Source organism: Calidris pugnax, unplaced genomic scaffold (assembly GCF_001431845.1).
Source record: "Calidris pugnax isolate Ruff unplaced genomic scaffold, ASM143184v1 scaffold4, whole genome shotgun sequence".
Classification (NCBI taxonomy): domain Eukaryota; kingdom Metazoa; phylum Chordata; class Aves; order Charadriiformes; family Scolopacidae; genus Calidris; species Calidris pugnax.
In genome coordinates, this window is record NW_015090781.1 from 8,207,719 (window position 1) to 8,214,757 (window position 7,039).

Here is a 7,039-nt window from a genome sequence, read left to right on the forward strand (position 1 = left end):
TATTAAAAATGGTGTACTCTAAGCACAGGCCACAGATTTTAAAATAATGTAACTGTATTGCTTTGCAAGCTTCAGGTGGAGTCATTACAGAGCTGAGCTCAGGCTGTTCAAGAATCAGTTCCACTTTGGAGCATGTTTGAATTAAGTTTAACAATAAATTATTCAGTTTTGCAATGCCTGGCTTAGGGATGATTATAACATCACTGTAATCACTTTTAATGTAAACACTGATATGCGCTGCCACCCAAACCAGCATGTCAACATTCAAAATTTGCAGTGAAAAGTTAGGTGTCTGTCTAAACATACTGTATGAAAAGTGCTGTTTTCCACACAAAATGTCATCTTCTTCCCGGAAAGTTCTTTTTGATAACAGCCAAAAGGATTCACGGATATCCTTTTGGTGAAACATTTCATAGAAGCATGGTGACTCTTACCTTTTGGGAAACTATGATGTATCACATGAAGATTGCCAACCAGGAGGCCTATGTTACAACCAAGGGTTAGGGGAGAAGGAACTTCACTGCTGCCGCTGTGAAACATTGTGATGGTAGGCTCATACCAAAGTTTCCCAACCTTAAACATACTCAGTTTTTGGTTTAGGACTCTGAAGCAGGAACACCATGCCTACTTTCCAGTAAGTTGATACAGGTGTTGGCTGTTAATGAGGGAAGCCACCCTGGATGGTGTCTGCATTTCCCTTTATGAACCCCAGAGACTGATTTTTCATGGTGCTGGGTCTGTCCATTCCCACTCTGGCCCTTCAGAAGCTGTGCTGCTGGTGTGGGTGCAGAGACCCTCTGGTCTGCAAGCATCTGGCTCCCATCGCTTTCACGGGGCCTGGGTCCAGGTTCCCGCCGTCAGTGTAACTTTAAAGCCTACAAGGTGACTGGTTTGACTGCAATGAGAAGAATAGAAAGTGGAGAGTGGAAAAGGGAACAAAGAGATTTGGGATCAGCTTAGTCAAAAAAGGGCCAGTTAAAGAGGACCGCAGGGAAGAAGGCAAATAGCACTGAATACAGTGAACAAGGGGAAGGAAAGGTGGTTGGAGTTTTCAAAGGAAGGTAAAGGGGAATTCAGTGAGACTGGGACACAAAATCCCTTAGGATCTGCTCGCAATTCCAGTGACTAATTTACAAGCTATTAGCCCCGCAGTTATCGATCTGGAGCTCGTATTTAGCATTGCTGCTCAAGCGACAGCTTTTTTATCCCAGACAGTCTTATAAAAACCATAATCAATTTTACTTGTGGTTGCCACTGCTACGTGCAGAAAAGTGCAAACAGTGCTGTGCTGCTTCTGTTATAAGTTTCAGACACTTAAATTAAAAAAATACTTGTTTGGCTTCAACTATGTAAAAATGAGTTTGAATACTGGATCAGTGGCTATAGAGAAATTGCTTTTCAGAAAGAAAATCCAGGGTCAAAGTGTAGATCTGAGACGATGGATCAAAAAGAGGAATTGTAACCTCGGGAAGCTGGGCTTGAAATGAAATTAATATCTTTTATGCTCAACCAAATTGGTCCTGCTCATCATGCTAGGCCAGCCATGTTAAACACGAAGCCAAGATAAACATGACATAAGTACTAGAGCTGTTACACATTTCATCACCTCCACTTATGAGAACTAAGGAAGTAAGGCAGGGGCTACAACCGTGTGCTGCTTCAGTCCTGCATCCTTTTAGCCGGCCATTCAGGTGGTTAACTCTGTCAATGTGTAGTAATGAACATTAGTAAATACATGAAAATGGAAAATCTTTAGTATATTCTTACTCAGAGTGCTGCACAAGGGAAAACAAACACCTAAAGAGAGTAAAGTAGGTGTGTAGTTCTTACCCAAGCAAGATTTGTTGGCTCTATCAGAACTGCATAGGAGTACTCAGAACACCTGTGTATTGTTGCACCTGCCCAGCAGAAAAAGACCTAGGAGTGTTGGTGGACAGCTGGCTTAACATGAGCCAGCAGTGTGGCCAAGAAGGCCAACAGCATCCTGGCCTGTGTCAGGAACAGCATGGCCAGCAGGAGTAGGGAAGTCATCGTGCCTCTGTACTCGGCCCTGGTGAGACCTCACCTCGAGTGCTGTGTTCAGTTCAGGGCCCCTCACTACAGGAAGGACATTGAAGTGCTGGAGCGTGTCCAGAGGAGAGCCACCAAGCTGGTGAGGGGTCTGGAGAACAAGTCCTATGAGGAGAGGCTGAGGGAACTGGGCATGTTTAGTTTGGAGGAGGCTGAGGGGAGACCTTATTGCCCTCTACAACTACCTGAAAGGAGGGTGTAGAGAGGTGGGTGTTGGCCTCTTCTTCCAAGGGAATAATGACAGGACCAGAGGAAATGGTCTAAAGTTGCGCCAGGGGAGGTTTAGATTCCTAATATCTATTAGGAAGAATTACTTTGCTGAGAGAGTGGTTAGGCATTGGAACAGCCTGCCCAGGGAGGTGGTGGAGTCACCGTCCCTGGAGGTATTTAAGAAACGTGTAGACATGGCTCTTCAGGGCATGCTCTAGTGCCCAAGATTATTGGTTTGTGGGTGGGTGTGATGTGGTGGGGTGTTGTGCTTTTTGTTTTGTTGGTTTTGTTTTGTTGGGGGTTTTTTTTGTTGGTTTTTTTTTTTTGAGGTTGGACTCGATGATCTCAGAGGTCCCTTCCAACCATGGTGATTCTGTGATTCTGTGAAAGCAGCAGGATGGCACTAACAGCTCTTGCCAGATGTCTCCTGACTCTGCTCCTGCCTCTGACTCCCCCAGCAGAGATTACCTTATGGGAGCACGGCTTGTACATGCTCCCTTGAACTGATGGTCCCTGCTCTCCCCTTTGTCTGGAGAAGGACCAACAGAGCCTGGGGAAGAGGCGTTTGGTAACCAGAGCAGAGAGACTACATTAGCTCTACCTTTACAGTGCAAAAATATCTCTGTTTTAGGATGGTTGGACAGAATTTGGCCCATGGGAATTATAGCCTAGACAGGTTAAGTGAGAGCTGTGCACATTAAATGCAGACTTTGAGGTAGGCCATTGCATCTCTCCTAAAATGATGTTACCCTACGGTCAGATTTTGTTTGTTTTTAATACTCTATAAATTTACTACAGGGGCTTTGATGCATGTTTTTCAGCTTGAAAGCGTAACTGTCTTCCTTCGTCCACCACTTTACAATTTTAATGCTTTTAGCAGGCAGCTCCAAGACTCAAAAAATGGGCTCAGACAGCTGACAAGCAGACAGCAGACAGCTAACAAGAATATCCGGAGCTGTGATAGGAAAGATTTAAAAGAACACCCAAGAGTCCAGAAGGGGACAGAAAACCTTTTGGGAAGGGCATACACTGGTCTCTGACTGGGGACAGGAGCAAAGCTCCACCATGGTAGGTTCTTCTTCAAGGGCCCAGTGGTGTTTATGTACCTGCAGAGGAAGAGTCTGGTATCAAATCAGTGTCAGAGAGAGGTTGCTGGTCTTGGTGAGTACCACTGATAGGAGGTTACATCTCTCCCAAACTAGCTGAGCCTTTTCTTGCACCATCTTTGAGTTTGCATAAAGTCTTTAAGAAATTACTTCTGGGTTATAGCAGCGGGGATGAGGGAAGAGTCCTTTTGCATGTCCAACAGAACTTTCTGCTGCCTGCACTTATTCTGGGTTTTGCTTGTTTGCTTGTCTTTAAAATTTTACTGTGCTTTTGATCTGAGCCCAAGAATTGAAACCATCACTGGGAATGTGCTGCTAAGAGAGAATTATGAAACAAAATGCAACCGCAACACTTTAAATGTTGATTTAAGTGGTGTCTAGACCTCATGCTGGCTTTCTGCACCGAGATGAATTTCATAAAGAGAATACCCCGCCTCCCCTTCCCAGATTTTATATTTAAAGTCAATTCCCAGTACTCTCACTCAACTCTGGTCCTTCTGTATAAAGAGGAATAATAGGGCTTCTGCTTTGTTATTTTTATTTGCCATTTGAAAAAGGCTTGTATTTAATGGAAGTGGAGGGAACACTAAAAAGGAAGCACAAACATGTATAGGGCTTTTGAGTTATTAGGTTAATTAAAAAAAGCCACAAAATGGTAGCAGTGGAAAAGGCAAAAGTCAAAGCATCGATCTTTGCATATTCCATGGCATTGATGTTGGGTCTGAAGAAAGATTTCCTGACCCTCAAAGACACTGGCTTATGCTTTTGTGGGCACGGTGCTGATGGCTGATGCAGGCGAGTATTTCTAGAATTACTGGTTTTATTGAAGTTGAATAGTAGATGTTTTTGTTTTTCTTTTACCTTAGGAATTTTCTCTCTTCACTCACAGCTGTGGTGATTTATTTCTTCTGGTGTTAATAACTAGATCTGCAGTTAGTGTATCTAACACTGTAATAATACACACACACACCAGACACACAGATATTCTTCTTTCATGTTGGAGGATGGAGAAAAGTTATCAGCCAGGAAGGGCTTGAAATGATTTCCAGGTTCAGGATTCAAGGCTGTGCATAGTGGCAGAAAAATATCCATGGGAAATATTTTTTCAGTGGAAATTCACATTTTAGGGGAAAAAAAAAAAAGGACAAATTAATGTTTCTGGTGTTTATTTTGGCAACCAAAACTGTTCAAGTGTTGTACAGTACAATACTTGTTAGTAATTCCAAATAAATCATTGAGGCTATAACCTTTTAGGTTATTATTTTCCTTGTTTTATACTAGACATTACAGCCAAAGTGAGGCACCTCTTGTGCCTGTAGATGTTCGTTAACATAGGAAAAAATACTGAGCCAGAAGAGTATATTGTCTAAACAGACAGCACATAGTGAAAGAAATGAATTTACTACCCACACTCTTCAGGTGGGAATGAAGGAATATTTAGAGTAAATTATTTGTTCAAAGTGGTACAGACAGCTATGCAGAAACCCCTTAGTCCACCACAGTTCTGATCCAGTACTTAAGACATTTGTTTTCATCTATTTATTCTCAATTTCAAATGATTTGATGGTTCTTCCCTAATTTTTTCCCCATATGTATTGTTTGAAGACACCTAGACTGGCACAGAGAAGTACTTTATGTCTGATGAGCAAGCCATCATCACTAAGATGGGCTTGGAGATGTAGGGAATGGGTCCATTTCCAAAAAACAACATCTGCAGCCAAATGCTGCACCATCTTTGAAGCCTTTTGCCATGCACAGCAATATACTTCATGCATTCCCATGCCCTGAAAGGGTTTGCCATATCCAGATGGACAAGGAAAGCAAGATTGTATATGTGGGCTCACAACTTTTACGAATCAAAATGGCTCCAAAGCTTGGAGCTCTCTACTGACAAGACATTTCCACATATAGGAAGGAGGAAGAAGGATTTTCACTTGTTTAAACTTTAGTTCATCTTCTAAATCAACAGAAGTTGCAAGCAGGTTTGCCTTTCCATAGGGTCTGACATGAGGACTTCTTTGCCACAGAGGATCCACAGGACATTCTCACTGGTCAAAATTCTCCTGGGAACAAAGAGATGCCAGCAACCTTGTTGCTTGTGTCTTATTCTGTAGATTTATGTGGCACAAAAAGACCTGAGCATTGTGCTAGTTCTCTGCCCATGGCAAGATTTCACTCAGCAGCTTGAGAAGGTCAGTTAAGTGTTAAATAGCTCCCAGAATAACAGGGTAAGATGACTATGTGCCATGTAACATTTTTTACATATCATGAGTTGTGCACAAGGGCATATCTAAATAAAATGCATAGGAAATAGCATCACGCAAATATGATCTACATTTTTTCTTGATCAAAGAGGCTGAGGGAAAAAAATAATTAAAAAGTAAAAGCCTTATGCAATGAGATTTAAAAGAAAACTTTGGAGGCTGACAAGACGCATCTGGCACAACTTCAAAGTCCATCAAAGTACATATAATCAATGTTTGTCAATAGCAGTTTTGCATCCTTTAATTTATCTTTCATGGATATAAAGCATGATGTTATTAGGATCCAGTCCATACCTTAATTCTGTTTGAGATTTGATGAATCAGGGCTCTATTAAAATTCAGTGCAAATCAGCTTACTCAAGGACACATTACATAAAGTTGTGCGTTATCTAACTCCTTTTATCTTGCTGTCTTTCTAACTAGTTAAAGAATCTGGAATCTCTTAAACTTATATGTGTGGCCACCAACATACTAAATCTCAAACACGTTTTGCTTGTAGGCACCTGCTTAAATTATGCACATGTGGCATAATTAGCATACCTAAATTCTTTGTGTGTTTTTTGATGTATAAAATCTCCTTTAGGATGTTCAGGCTCCAAAAGTGAGGAATCATCAGAAATAAGGTTCCCTGACATCCAAATTTCAGCACTTGTCACAAAGTCTCTTATCAAGTGCTCACATCTTATATTTTTTCACGAGAAAATCCCATTCAGGATGGGAAATGATGAGGCCCTTGTGATTTTACTTCCTTGTGATTTTCTTCCTCATATGTCAACATTTGGACACCCCACACATCCATTTTATTTACTGTACACTATTCAGGTCCTCCTGAGCAGACAACCATATTCATTTTCCTCCTGGTGTTGTGTAATGTGCTCAGCGTTACCCTATTTAACAGTTTTATAACCATAGAGAAACCATATTGCTGGGGACTTCCTTCAAATTTGGGTTGTGGTGTGAAAACACTGTATTTCCATCACCCTGCTCCTCCTTCCTACTCAATCTCTAAACTATCTGGGAGAAAGAACATGTCTTTTCACTTGTTTTCATATTACGTAGCACAAACAAGATGTAATCAGTAAATGTTTGTCAGCATTTCTGCAACAGAGGGTTGTTTATTCTAGCAATAATATTATGATTTCGTCTGTTACAAATGCTTCAGCTTCTGGAGACTGGGGTTACTCAAAAATTTCGATTTTTATGAAAAAAAAAAATTCCAGGTTCTCACATTTATGGACAAACACTTAAGAACATGAACCTTGATGTCTGAAATTTAGAAAATAATAGAAAGCACACTTTCATGTTTTTAAAATCTTATATTTTGTAACTAGATCTCATTATTTTTTTCAGTGGAAGGGAGAGAAGTAAGTCTGATTCTTTTTTTTTTTT